The 14,424-nt window shown below is 37.1% G+C and overlaps 1 long non-coding RNA gene across 3 annotated transcripts; it reads left to right on the forward strand.

The window, feature by feature from the left end:
* Positions 1 to 4,904: 4,904 nt before the first annotated feature.
* LOC113321461 lies at positions 4,905 to 7,693 on the forward strand. Of its 3 annotated transcripts, none has more exons than XR_003346674.1 (5): positions 4,905 to 5,731; positions 5,932 to 6,188; positions 6,410 to 6,639; positions 6,727 to 6,770; positions 7,276 to 7,693. It is a non-coding gene; the product is annotated as an uncharacterized LOC113321461 (long non-coding RNA). The 3 variants fall into 3 exon arrangements; XR_003346675.1 differs by having other exon boundaries at positions 6,427 to 6,639; XR_003346673.1 differs by having other exon boundaries at positions 5,932 to 6,639.
* Positions 7,694 to 14,424: the final 6,731 nt, after the last annotated feature.

Consider the following 14,424-nt stretch of genomic DNA (forward strand, 5'->3'; position numbering starts at 1 on the left):
ATTAGATTTAAAGATGCGCCACCGTCTACGAAGGCCCTCTTCAAAGGAACCTTATTGATATACGCAGTAAGGTATAAGGGTCTAAGGTGCTCTCACAGATAGCAAATATCCGCGTATGTGAATACGATAGCTTATTTGGGAAGGGAATCGTAGGGCCTTCCTGCCACGATAGCATTGGACGCTTCCCTGCTCTGATCCTCGCTAAAACCCAACGAGTCAAAAAACTGCTGATCCAACACTGTACCCCCGAACTTGCTACCGACACCATATGTATTCGTAAATGTGCGTCCTTCTATGGTGACCTCGCATGCTTATTTATCATTCTCTTCCCATGGTTGTCATTCATCTCCGTTGGGATCATGAGAAATCATCATTACATGATTTTGGATTGCTTTTCCTCCCTTGGGATTTCCCATTTCAATTTCGCCCGCTTCTAATTTCTTCTGAAACATTCTTCTTAGGTTATAGCAGTCGACCGTGGGGTGTTGTACTCTGCGATGGAAGTGACAGTACCTGGCGTCTCTCTTCTGGGTATCGGTGGGATCCGCCCTTGTTGGAGGCAACTGAATTTCTTTATTCGCCACCCACTAATCTAGGAGTCTGACGATCTGCTCTTTATCACAGGGAAATGGGGGAGGAAGCGGTCGATATCTATATGACTGATTTGTTTGCGCGCCCCAGCCTTCTTGGTTGTTGGGTGTTCCTTGGTGTTGTTGAGACAGTGTTGACTGTATTGCGCCGAACATAATCCGAGTTGCTTTCTTCGACACAATCGGCGATTCTTGCTTCCGCTTCTTCCAGCTCGACGAAGGTTGGGAATCGGAAGTTCACCAGGCTTTTCTTGAAACATGGTATCATTCCGCGTATGTAGATCTCCACTAGTGCATCTTCTTTAACGTCCTCATGGCAATCCAGCACAAAATGACGAAACCGGGTGATATACTTCCCTATGTCTTCCCCTAACCGTGGTTGCACTTACTCAAGTCGATGGTCGTGACTTTCCTTTTTGCCGAATAAAATTTTCTGAGAAACTGTGTGGACAGGTCCGTCCATGAGCTGATGCTTCCGGCCTTTAGATTGTCGCACCAAGAGAAGGTTGTATCAGTCAACGACTTAGGGAACTCCCTTAGGCACAACTTCCCATCAGAGGCTCGGTCGTTCATAGAGGCGACAAATCTGCTAAGATGTTCTCGCGCATTCCCTTGTCCATCATACACTTTGAACTTTGGTGAAGTATAATCCTCTGGATATTGATATTCCACGATCTCGGGGGTGTATGGGCTTGCCATGAAATCGTAATTGTTCTGTTTTACGACTTTGTAGTTTGTCTCGAAAAATTTGGCCATCGCTTCCTGTGTCAACATTCCGTGATCTTCTTCTTTATCCTCGGCGCTCTCCAAAGCCTCTTTGGCGCATTGCTCGTTGCTAGCTTCTCTCAGCAATTTTCTCAAATCGTTTTCCCTGCGGATGTGTTCCTCCAACTCTTTCTGCATTTCCTTTAAAGTGTGTTGCGCGAGTGACGTGCTTCCGTCCTCTAGTTGCTTATCCCTTTCCTGCGTCTCTTCAGGTCTTCTCGCTTGTAAGATTGATGTTGTGATTTTTAATGTTGTTGTAGTAATAAGATTCGTTCAAGACTTGTGAAAGCAGATTTTATACTTAATTTTAAATAAAGAATATAGGAAACTTAAATAAAAGTGATATGAAAAATATGGAGAATACTGGGGCTATGGATTCCACTAATTACCAATATCAAAGTGATTTATATTTTCTAATTATAATTATGCAAATCCTTCATTCAAGTTGATTCTTAATATTGCAAAAGTTGATTTTTTAGAAATAACAATTGTAAATCGAAAGTATGGGACATCAAAACCCTAGGCTAGCATGCTCCATCAATTGAAATAACAATTGTTTAACAAAAAACATTTTATCTATTTATTTATCAAGGAAACTAATCATATAATAATTGCATAAATTAAATAAAATTGAGATTACCACATTTCATTGGCGAAATAGCTTCCTCCGTCGCCCCAGAGGATGGGTTTAGCTCATCATTGTATAAACTTGCTCAAAATATTGATTCATGCTCAAGATTTGTTTACAAAGATGAAATCGAGAGAAAATAATGAAAATCGGGTGTTTGCAACGTTTATAATTGTTGCAAAACACTGTTACAAAGAACGATAAAAAGGAATTGTTGTTGTTGTATCTCTGCGACCCTCGTGTGGCTGTCGTTGTCACTGTAGCATGAACGACTGCCTCTGGTGGTCTTTTGTTCTTCATGTTCTTCAGCAGCAGCAGAAATGGTGGTTCTCTGGTGCGATTTTTTTCTCTTCTGTTGTTGCTCTCCGCCTCTCCCAAACTCTCCGTCTACTAAATTTGATACCAAAAGCCTATATATACCCACAGAGGCCTTCGAATATCACCCCATTACTCCAAATAATCCTCATAATTCCGGCAGCAAAGAAAATATTCTCGGGAATATTTTCTTCCCTTTTTCTTCTCCTGCACGCATCTGGATACGTGCATAGAATCTTTGTTTAACTCCTTCACGTTTCTAAAGCAACCAACGCGTGCGGTACACGTTCAAACTCGCTGTAATCCCGTGATTGTCTCCCTTGTGAACACGGCTTGCCCTGTTTAGCTTCAATCCGACGGTGCAACCAATTCTAATCGAAACAATCAACCATACCACGCCTGTTACGCTCCGTAAAGTCATCCCGTGCAAATTCAACCATTGAGTCTCACTACAGCTCCTCCAAATCCGAAGAAGAATATGTTGCAGGTGAAAAAAAACAGTTTCCCGCCAAATTTTTTTAATTCAAACGAGGGAGAAGGGTGATGTGGACAAAAATGGGCTACATATAGCCGTGGGTGACACTTAGCAAAAATGGGGGTCCATATAACAATTGTCCTCCGGGAACTCCGAGTAACTTTTCGAGCCGAATTTTCCAACAATATTTATTTCCAAAGAAATACCTACAAACACACAAACACAAAAATAAATACGAAACCGAGTACTAACGATACAGAACATTGAGGACAAATTAGACCCAAAAAAGTGTCTATCAATTGAGTTTGTTACTATCCCTATCTGCTCCCCTTCTAGATTAGGGGGCGGATTATTCAACTGACCGTTAGTCGCGTTTGGGGTAGTACCACTCGGCTGCATCATGATAGACTATGCACGAGCCTCCGGGTGTGGTCGCCAAATGTTAATACCGGAATTCTCGTTGGGTTCTACCTGTCCTAGTGTACCAAGATGACCTCACTTTTCTTAGAATAGTATGAGAGAGACTTGTCTTTCCATTGTACCTTGTCCTTTCTTATATAGACCTTCCAAAAACCCCTTCTTTTTATGACATCTTGCCATGTGTCTTAAACCTCCTTAATTACTACTACTTTCATCCCTTCTCTAGTATAACCTCTTTCTTCCTTGTTAATTTCTTCATTGTCCTTTCCAACTCATGGGTACTTCTTTGATGGACTTGGACCTTAGTCCCCATGTTCTATGTGTGGCCTTTCCCCTCTTTGGGGCACCCTAACCTGGTTAAGGGGAACTATTTTTCATGTATCAACACACTTCTCTTGCGGAAGGTGAAGATATGAATTTCTTACGATTCTGATGTTAATCATAGATACATAATTTCCTATGTGATTTTACGAATATAACCTTCGTCAAAAATCCACCATCAACATTTTGTGCAGCGAACATTGCAAAAACGTTATGACAAAAAGTTATTTGCAAGAAAATCCTATCACTATGGATATAATCTCCTGTTTGAAAAAAAAAAAAGATGTACAAAGAATTAAATCCTCTTCTTGAGTATACTTAGGACCACGGACTTTGAGAATCCTTTTTTTGGAAATTAATTTCCTACATATTTTGATGTTAGGATTTTGAGATTGACATTATAAGAAGTTGTGGGGTAGAAGGTGAAGAAGTTATGATTTTGGTATTGAAATTGGTTGAATTTACAGGAAGCGGAATTAGGCCATCCGACACTATTTGATACACTCATATCAGGATGTGACGCTCTGTTCAAGTGACGTGATGAATAAACTCTTTTATTCGAGGATTTTCCCATCCATTTTGAGCATTTTCCGGTCGCACTATAAGTATAAAATGGACAAATATGTTAGTCTGCCATGCCCATTGTAGCTGCCATCCATCTTGTTAGAAATACATGTAGTATGCTCTGTAAGCCGACAAATATCCTTAACACCAAACAAGTCGGTAACTTGTTCGATATACACTATCATCTCAAAATTAGATCAATAAAATACATATTTACTAGAAAACTAATTAGAAGGGAGGACCTTCGGCTAGACAAAATGAATGATAGTGACCACCATGCATGCCATACCAACTTCCATGTGAAAAAAGATCATTTCTCGGCGGAGATTGATAGTCTGTTACTTCACATTACACACTTTATCTTTTAATGTTTAATAGGTAAGAAATCAATAGTGGAGTACAGCCCATGCGCAGTTGTGCACAATGAGTGGCGCCATTTCAAGTACACACCACACTGTAAAATTTCCCATAGTCACATGTAAACAACACAACTTATCTTTCTCTCCTTAGGCGCCCGTAAGTTAGGTGCGTGACACTAGTGATCCCATATTTTACTACTGATTCATCGGTCAAGCGTGGTTTTAGCATACTAATGGCAATTCCAATGGGCACCATCAAATTGCACCAGTTGCTTGTCTAGGTGGATGGACAAACTAGCTTTGAAGCAGCGGAGAAAACGTTACCCGAAACAGGATAAACCGACTGGCTGATCGGGACGACCGTCCCATTATGATCGGATAATGTTCGGATTTATAACGGTTAATTTTTTCCCCATCTATAAATAATTAATCCATTTAATGATTCAAATATTAAACTCACACAAAAATTCAATCTTATCTTGAATTTCTTTCACTATGAATTTTTCTCTTGAAATATCTCATAAATGTTTTTTCTTTTTGTGAAGTCAAATTTGAGGCTGCTGTAAATAAGATATGTGGTAATTTAAAAAAAAAATAAAAATGGTAAAAAGAAAAGAGTTGTGCAAGTTTTATAAGTTGATCCAGAAAAATGTCCTGCTAAAAAGCAAAGAAAAGCTCCATTTTTTTTTGAACGTTAACAATCAAAATTTCAAAAACAAAGACGAAACAGTTCACGACCGCGTTGAATAGAAGATCCGTCAAATTAAGAAGGAAAATGTATAAAACAGTCCCACTATTAAGACCTGGTTTGCAAATGAGTCATACTGCTACAATCAATTAACAAAAGAGTCCTACTTCCGTTGAAATTGATGTTAAATCGTCGGGTCCCACCAATCCAGAGTTAAAGGCACTCGTAAATTTACGAGTCTATCCTTAACCTAACCACGGTAGATCAGAGACCATACATCTTACACTTGATACATCTCGAGATGATACGGACGGACAAGATCGGTCATGATAAAACTCGAATCTAACATTTTTGAGTCAAGGCAGAAACGATTCCTCTGTTTCTAATAGCTAAGCTTGCAAAAATGGCGAATGACTAAAGAATGAGAGATTTCCAGTGAGTTTCATCGGCAAACAGATCCGTATAAAATTACATAGTGTGTATTGTTCGATTTAACTACAGTGGTGTTTTTGTGAAGATTAACAAGCTTAAACTAGTAACTGGTTGTTGAAATCGAGTGGGTTTCTTACAAGAAGAAGAAGAAACAATGTTCGCAAGCATCATGAGGTTAGTAATCACAAACCCATATTGTTATTATTTTCAGAAACCCTATTTTAACGATTTTAGCTATTTTTTTCCTAAGATTTTTTAAACCCTAAGTAGGGAAAATTGAAGATTGAAATTGTATATGTACGGTTGATGGCTGTGCTACTGAAATTTATATGCTTCTTGAAATTGAAACAATGAGTCTGGTGGTATGATTGCAGTGACAATGGGTTGAGGTGGAGTTCAGTTGGTGGTTGAACTAATGGATTTCTGAAAAGATTATGGGATTTTCATAGAATGGTGTTGGTGGTAAGAAGAAGTTATTACTGCAATGGATGTGTGCAGTTTCATATGGGTTTGTTTGAGATCAGACTGAAATTATGAAGAAGGGGTACGGGTTCATGGAAGAGATAGATGCGGCTGCAAGGTGTATGTTAGATTTTGCCAGTAGGAATTTATAAAATTATAATCTAAAAGGGTATGTTAGATTTTGAATTGTGAATTTTAGTAAGTTCAATATGATTATACAGTAGTATTGATGTTCAATTTGATGCTGGAAAATGGAGTTTTCATTTGAATTAATGTTTACAGTTCTTGTTATTTTATCAAGTTTTGACAGGAAATTTTATTTGAAATTGATTATAGCCTTCATTTTGATTATATGAGAATACAAACATTTTGGTGGTTTTGATTTGTAAGGTGTTCAATTTTGATAGTGAGGGTGCAACATTGAGGTTGCTGAGTAGTTTGTAGTGCAAATAGTTGTTGAAATGACAAAATTGGAAGATAACGACAAGTTTGTTGCCGGAGTTCTTACTGATGGCTGATGCTTGTTCAGAGCCTTGGTACATGGGGCTTGCTTGAGAAGTGGCCGAGAAGATCCAGATATGAATCGTGAGGGAGAACTCGTTGATGACTTAAGAGCTGAAGTGAGTTGCTTTTTCTTTTTTTCTTGTTAATTGCCCATTTAACAATGTGTAGAGAAGTTGTAATTGATCTAATAACTGCCTATGTAGGTGATGGATGAGTTGTTAAGGAGGCGGAATGAGTTTGATCAATGGTGAGCTTTTTTGGTTTAAGTGACTAAAAAATTCTTCCACATCTGTTTAGAGTAAGGAATTCACATAATTCTTCTTGGTTTGTTCATCATAAATAGTTATGGACTGTTCACACCAGATTTTATTTCCAGTATTGTTGCATTATCCAATGTGACCCACTGCTATTTCATGCCAATGGTCTTTCCCTGTCATGTTGGTTACTTCATTATATAGCCAAGCTTACAGAAAGAATGACCTTGATCAATTGTAGTCTTTTACTCGCTAGTGAGTAAGCTCATCATGTTTTTGATATGGCCATGTTTAGAGCATTTTGTTGTTTCATGTTTATGACCATGTAGATCGGCACGCACAAACTTCATGCTAGTAGTCTTTTAGGCCTTCTTGTTTTAGATATATGTAATGTGATTAGCTTACTGCACCATTCAGTTTTACCTCCACCAATTTGTTGTTTGAACATGTTATCAGTTTTGTTTGTTGGAATTGAAATATGAGTATGAATGTCTGTAGGTATGTAAAGAAAAATGAAATCAGACGGGATCAGTCTGATTTTCTGGCCAAAAAATGCATGCCATGTCATCAAAATGCCTGCCATGTCATCAAAATGCCTGTCACGTGGGTGATGAGTTAGCTGCAGTTAACATTTGCTTGAATTAAGAGCGAGGGTATTTTGGGGACAACTAACCCCGTTTTTTTGAAAAACTGTTATGTCGGACCAAGTAGGATCAATTTGTAACCAATTTACAAAAGTATGATCATTTTGTAACTGAATTACAAAAGGTATGACCATTTTGTAAATGGCCCAATTAAGAAAACTAGAGGGCCAAAGATTGTAATTGATGTCAATATTTTAGTTCTTATTATTGTCTATAAGTTTATATCTTGTAAAAGAAGTGGTGGTAATATTAATTAATGAGAATATTTAGACTTTAAATTAGACTTCTATCTTATATTAAGCGATACTTATTATATTTAGACTTGCATATAAAGTAATTTGATTTCATGACTTTAACAATACATCAAACTACATCAAATACAGGGACACAAACCTTATAGGGTTCATGACATTTAAAATGCTTAAACTCTCTTTCGTTTCTTCAATAAACTGGGCTTGGGCCATGGTAAAACAAATAAATAACAAGTTAGTTTAATTAACCAATGGTGCAGTTGCTCAGTGAGGACAAAGGTATTAAGATACTCACCATTTCTTCATGGGACAATCCAGAATTATCACAATGAAGTATCCACAAAACTTTTGTATAACGTCTGACATCTTTATTGATGAATGAAAATATGAGTTTAAGGATCTTGTTGTTTATTAAATGTTCATTCGCAATGCTACAAACCTTTCACACACCCTTTCCCATAAATAGTCACCGGTCATGTTTCTTGTTACAACATGTAACCAATATCGAATAAAAGTAACATCTTCTTCCATAGTAAAGAGAGGGATAGCTCTTCGGGCGCAATATAGATGTGATTGAGATGGACCATCTTTAAGGATGTTGAAACAAGATTGTAAAGAAAAGGTTTGTCGTGGGTTTCCTGCCATTCATCTAGATCTATTTGGATCATTTCAGCTTCAGTTACACCCTTAAATTTTTCTCGATCAATTTCCCTTACCTGAGCAAGGAATTGCTTGACTTCGTATTTAATTGATTGAAAATGAGCATACAATACATGAGCATCTCGGTTTCTAGGGTTCCTGTTTCTGAAAGAATAGTGCCAAATAGACGTTGCGACACCACTTGATCACGCATAACATTTTTTATAATATAAAAAACATAGGCTTTACAGATAGCTAAATCTTCTTCTTGAGTAAATTAGGACCACAAATTCTAGTAGACATTTTTTTGTACAGAAGTTTGGGAATGAAACATTAAGATAGAGAAGGTGTGGTTTTGGAGTTGAAATTATCTGAATTTTATAGGGAGTAAGAAGGGGCCGTTAGATGAGACTAGTTGTTACCGGCTCAACCAAGATAACGACTTTATTATGACGGTCATATTTTTCCTTATACAAATCGTACATTGCAAGTTTGCAACTAATATTTCCAAACACAACCGAAAATATTCTAAACCGCAGCCATGCTTTCAAAAAGAAAAAAAAAACAAATGTTATGAGTGGAAGCGAAAAAAAATGTCCATTATGTTTCATGGATGACCATAATCTGATGCAATACCCTTGGATGTATTCTAAGCGTCCACAAGTAGGTTTTCCAGCTAACAAAATGGTTATTGAATCACAACCAAAACAACTTAGGTATTTGCAATGTCAAGATCCTAAATATCATGAAGAACCACGCATGCTAGATGATGTTGTGAAGGAGCAAGAAAATGAAAATGTAGAAGCATCATGCAAAAAATTAAAATTTAAAGCACAACTGAAGAAGTAACAACACGACCATGAAGTAGAGTTTACAACACAATTGGTTAGTGGATGCTCAAGCCCTAGTTGCAAATATTTATGTAGTTGCACACTTCTACAGAAGAAGACACTTATGAAAACATTTCTGGAAATGTCCATCGCATTTTAACTTGGAGTGGACTGATTAAGTGTATGAACTGATTCCACAATCGTTATGTTGTCTTGTGCTTAATTAATGGAAAATGTTTTTGTATTTGCACCATCCATGTACTAGCATAACCAATTTGAACATTTCTTGATTTGAATCAAAGTACATTAGACTCAATTACTATTAAATCATAAAAGCGAGGTAATCAATATCCTTATTTATGGAGCAGCTTGTGGAGCATCTAGAAGGCAGAAGGCATTGAATTTGTGAAGTACTCTGCGGATGTTGAAACAAGCTAAAAAAATGAATAGGTCTTCATTTAGTTTGTTGCTATATCGTTGCAGTTCTTTGGATCACTTCAGCTTTAGTTTCACCTTTCAAACGATTTCGGTTAATTTGCATTGGCATACCAAGAAATTGGTTGGCAACATGAAAAATTGATTGAAAATGAGCACACAATCCATGAGCATCACGGTTTCTCGAATTCTTCGTTTCTGCAGCGAACATTACAAAAACTTGTTGGAAAAAAGTCGTTTGCGGAAAATTCGTAACACTATGGATAGTTTCTCTTGTTTGAAAAGCATAAGTTGTGCAAATTGCTAAATCTTCTTCTGAAGAAAACTTATGACCTATAGCCATTTTATTTATTTTTTGATTTTTTTCGAATGATTTTGATAGATTGAAAGATGAAGATTGCAGTGAAATTTATAAGAAGTTGTGGGTGTAGAAGGTGTGGTTTTAGTTGAATTGGTTATATTTATATATGGAGTGGAATTAGAGTTGGATGAAAGTAACTATTGCCGGTTAAATCAAGAACGCTCGTATCAATGTGAGACAAGACTCGTCCCAATGTGGCCGATATTCGGCTCAGTAGAGGCCGACCGGCCTAAGTTGACGTGGTCATCTCAGGTTGAGACGTTCACCTGAGGCGCGATGGACAAAACCTCAAATAAAAGGGTTTTGTCCATTCATTTTGAGTGTTTGCCAGTCCCATTATAGGTGCGAAATGAGCATATCTACTAGTTTGGCAGTCCCATTGGAGTTGTCCTAAAGCTTATTCTTATGGTGATTCACATTTCAACGTCCATAATGAAAAGAGTGGCTAAATGCATTGACTCAACTTTGAGGAGTGAATTGAATTGGCACAACAAAATTGTACTTCATACACCAAACCAAATCTGATCCACTAGACTTGTTTTATAAGTTAAAATTTAATAATTTTGTTATTTGCGCATAGCCATTGGGAGCATTTATTCCGAGCCATCAATTTTTTTCTTTAAATGTTAAAATTCAACAGTTTTAATCTTTTTCATCAAACCGGTATACGCTTTCTTGACTCAATGTTGAATCACCACAAGACTTAGTCCTTGAATCAAGATGACGTGGCTAGTTGTGAATGTTGAATCGTGAAGGATGATAATAGCAAATCTAATATGTGAGTTTTGAAAAAGCGGGGATCTAACAACCACACCCAATATACATTTTAGAGAATCAACTAGACAGTCAGACTCAATCTAGATAAAAAGTATATCAAAGAGTTTATATCTCAATCTCTCGATTTGATATATACTCAAGCAAATAGAAATCTGCGAGTCTTTATCAAATACTAGAGAGATAACTTGGATGGTACCAAAGACCAATATCCAAGTGTCAATCAATTTAAATCAACAACCAAAAGGTCGGATATTCTAATTTATTTAACAACGCACAACCTGTGATATTTCAATTACATAACAAAATATAATGCGGAATAGAAATAACACAGACACCAGAATTTTGTTAACGAGGAAACCGCAAATGCAGAAAAACCCCGGGACCTAGTCCATATTTAACACACACTCTACTAAGCCGCTACAGACACTAGAATACTACAAATTAACTTCGGTCTGGACTGTAGTTGAACCCCAACCAATCTCACACTGATCCAAGGTTCAGTTATGCTCCTACGTCTCTGATCCCAGCAGGATACTACGTACTTGATTCCCTTAGCTGATCTCACCCACAACTAAGAGATGCTACGACCCAAAGTCGAAGACTTTAATAAACAAATCCGTCTCACACAAAAAAGTCTATAGGAATGAATAGATCTGTCTCCCACAGAAATACCCAAGAGTTTTTGTTCCGTCTTTTGATAAATCAAGGTGAACAGAAACCAATTGATAATCCGAACTTATATTCCCCAAGAACATCCTAGTATTATCAATCACCTCACAATAATCTTAATCGACGCAGCGAAAGAAGATATTGTGGAATCACAAACGATGAGACGAAGATGTTTGTGATTACTTTTTTCTTGCTCTATCAGAGATATAATCTCAAGCCAATTCTTTCAATTGAACTCATACAATAGAAAATGGCAAGATCAGATCACACAACTACGAGAAAGTAGTATCGGTCTGGCTTCACAATCCTAATGAAGTTTTTAAGTCGTTAACCTGGTTTAGAAAAAGAAACCAACGGTTAAAGGAGAATCGACTCTAGATTAGCACAACTAGTATCACACAAAATGTGTGGGGATTAGGTTTCCCAGTTGCTAGAGTTCTCCCTTATATAGTCTTTCAAATCAGGGTTTGCAATCAATGTTAGCTTGGTAACAAAACATTCAATATTCACCGTTAGATGAAAACCTGATTAGATTCAACATAATATTTATCAACCGTTAGATCGAAAACATAGCTTGTTATACACAAATGAAATGCACGTTTCTAGGCTTGTGTAACCGTACCCAAACTAGTACATTAGTTGGTTCAACAATATTTAACCAAATGGTTAGCCATATGATCACTTTCATATCAACCATATTCTTATTCACCATAACTAGTTCAAATGACTCAAATGAACTAGTTAGAGAGTTGTTCAATTTCAAGGAAATCTTATGTACCACACAAGACACAATTGAAGCAAATACGATGTGATTCACTCGAATCGGTTCATGAATTATATAACCACGGTTTGCAATTGCATTCCTTAGTTTATATAAGAATAAGTTCACAAACATCGTTTTTAGATATAACCTACTCAAGTTCGCGGACTGGGTTCACGGACTTAAGTTCCCGGATGGAGTTCACAAACTCCAGTTGATTTTCTCGGGTCGAGAACTTCCGCCAGTTCGCGGACTTAGCTCACGCACTACTCCGGTTCTCTTGATCAACAAAGTTCGCAAACTTCGGTTCAAGGAATAAGGACTTATACATATATGTGTTTCAACAACAATGCTTATATCCTCCAATGGTTATATAATCTAAACTCTCATTTCAATCATTTGGAACATTCTTAAAGGACTTTATTATATAGTTGTTATTCACAAACTATTTTTCGTCAAAGTAAGCAATTTCCAAAGTGATTGAAACTTGTCATGACTTTCGTCACTAGGCAAAGATGAACTTGGCTAAAGCGAAAGCTTTACCAACACATATTTTGAGAAATATATAGGCGAGATAAACTCGGCTCGAAATACCAAATGTGTATAATCTAAGTCTATATAGCAAAACGACTTTTGTCTCAAGATAGGAGATAAATAGACTTTTGAGTGATAGATAAGTTCAAGTCTCCACATACCTTTTAGTTGATGAAGATCCACCGGTTCCTTGAGTAGTCCTTTGTCTTGTATGATGATTTCCATGGAGTTCTTGAGCTCAACTACACTTTATATCCTAGTCCGAGACCTTAGCTATAGTAGACTATAAATCAAGACTTATAGTTTTGATCACTAACATTGACAAACATGCTTGAGATAGAAACGCATGCGATGTCGGCCGAGAAATGCTCTAACAAGTTTGAGAATACAACACGATGCATAGAAACCAATTGACTGTGGACAGTGTGGAAAAGTATTCTTCTAAATAGTGTATCACTTAGTTTGTCTTTTGTGAGTCTCACGACCATTTTCTTTTATTTTTTCAAAACGACCAAAAGTAGGCCCCACCATCTCCAGGTAGGACATCGCCAACTGGGACTAACCTCGTTGTTACCATGCAGTACAGACGCTCCTAAAATGGTCATATGTCCGTGTCAGATACGCATCCGGCATCTGGACGTGCGTCTCTCTGTGTCACAACATCGGTGACATCATATACATATGTCACGCACTATTTTAATAAGAATGTATACAAATAATGATTAATTTTTTTGTATATATATTATCTCATTGGTATATATTCTTATTCTTACACAATTTTTTATTTATCAACAATTTATTAGCATTTTTAAGAAATTACATTTCCAGTATATACATTTTAGTGGAAAATATCACTAATTTCATAACGTGTTTGCGTCTTAGTTTTTCATGTCCGCATCTACGTCGTGTCGTATCTACATCAGTTTACCCAGCCAACCAACCCCACTATAACTGTATCATAGATATTGAGATTCCCCGAAAGTATTTGAACTACAACCTCACCATAGGATACTGATAGGATTTCACTGTTTTACACGGTGGACTTGCCATATTTATACTTCGTTTTATTATTATTATTCGAAGAGAAGGTTATATTAAGAAGAAAAATCAGGACCGAGGATCAATCCAAGGCCATTACAGAGGTTATTACATACACATTAGATTGTCCCAATTGCTCCAACCTAAGCTAGGATCGACAAACTTAAAAGTATTAGAGTCGCAAGACCATAAGACCACCAATTGCTTAACCAAGTCTATATCTTGGATGCACTCTTATGTCGTCCTCCAAAAACCCTTTTGTTCCTCTTCTTCCACAAAGTCCAGCATATCACGGAACGCATAATTTTCCATACATCCTTTCCTCTACCTTGCAACACGTTATTAGACCAAGCTTCAAACGGTTGTAGAAGGGTTCTTGGCATAAGCCAAAGTTATCTCGAATGATTTAATGAAATATCTCCAAATGTCGAAAGAATACGGACAGTGCAAGAACGTGTGGTCAGAGTATTCTCTATCGACATTGCACAATACACACAGGTCGCTATCAATGTTTACTCCACAATGTCGCAACATGTCCCTAGTTGGTAGTGATTCGTGGAATGTAGCCCAAAGAATAAAGCTTACCTTATTTGGTATGTTGGCTTTCCAAAGGTACTTTTCGAAGTTGCACTTGTCAAAGCCACCAGTAAGAAGTTTATAATACTTCAACAAACTGAAGTTTTCCATTATCTCCATTTCATCATTCGCC

Source organism: Papaver somniferum, chromosome 11 (assembly GCF_003573695.1).
Source record: "Papaver somniferum cultivar HN1 chromosome 11, ASM357369v1, whole genome shotgun sequence".
NCBI classification, from domain to species: domain Eukaryota; kingdom Viridiplantae; phylum Streptophyta; class Magnoliopsida; order Ranunculales; family Papaveraceae; genus Papaver; species Papaver somniferum.